Source organism: Odontomachus brunneus, unplaced genomic scaffold (assembly GCF_010583005.1).
Source record: "Odontomachus brunneus isolate Ranch 3 - 2012 unplaced genomic scaffold, Obru_v1 Obru_scaffold_161, whole genome shotgun sequence".
NCBI lineage: Eukaryota > Metazoa > Arthropoda > Insecta > Hymenoptera > Formicidae > Odontomachus > Odontomachus brunneus.
Window position 1 is genome coordinate 509478 of NW_022639611.1, and position 448 is coordinate 509925.

The following is a 448-nucleotide window of genomic DNA, read 5'->3' on the forward strand; positions in this document are numbered from 1 at the left end:
TGTTCTCCCAATATATATATATATATATATATATATATATATATATATATAATATAGACACACACACACACACACACAATTACAAAGTGTCATGCTGAAAATGTTAACGTATTATTCTAATCAAGAAATGGCAGATATACAAATTACTTAGAAGAATTACGTACCCGAATTCAACATTAAATAATACAATGAAGACTGAAACTTTCGAAAGAGTTCGCGACTTTGTAAAAAGAAGATGCAAAGTATGCACAGAAATGGAAGAAGGAATGACATATGGAACACTTTCTGTAAACATCAAGGTAAAGATTTGGAAAGAACTTATTTTCTCTTTTCATGTCGTATGCGATACGTAGAAGCCAATATATCTTTACAGAAAAAAACTACAAAAATTCGAAAAAATTACTGATATCCCTTATAGAAATATCATACTAAGAATCATTGATAATTA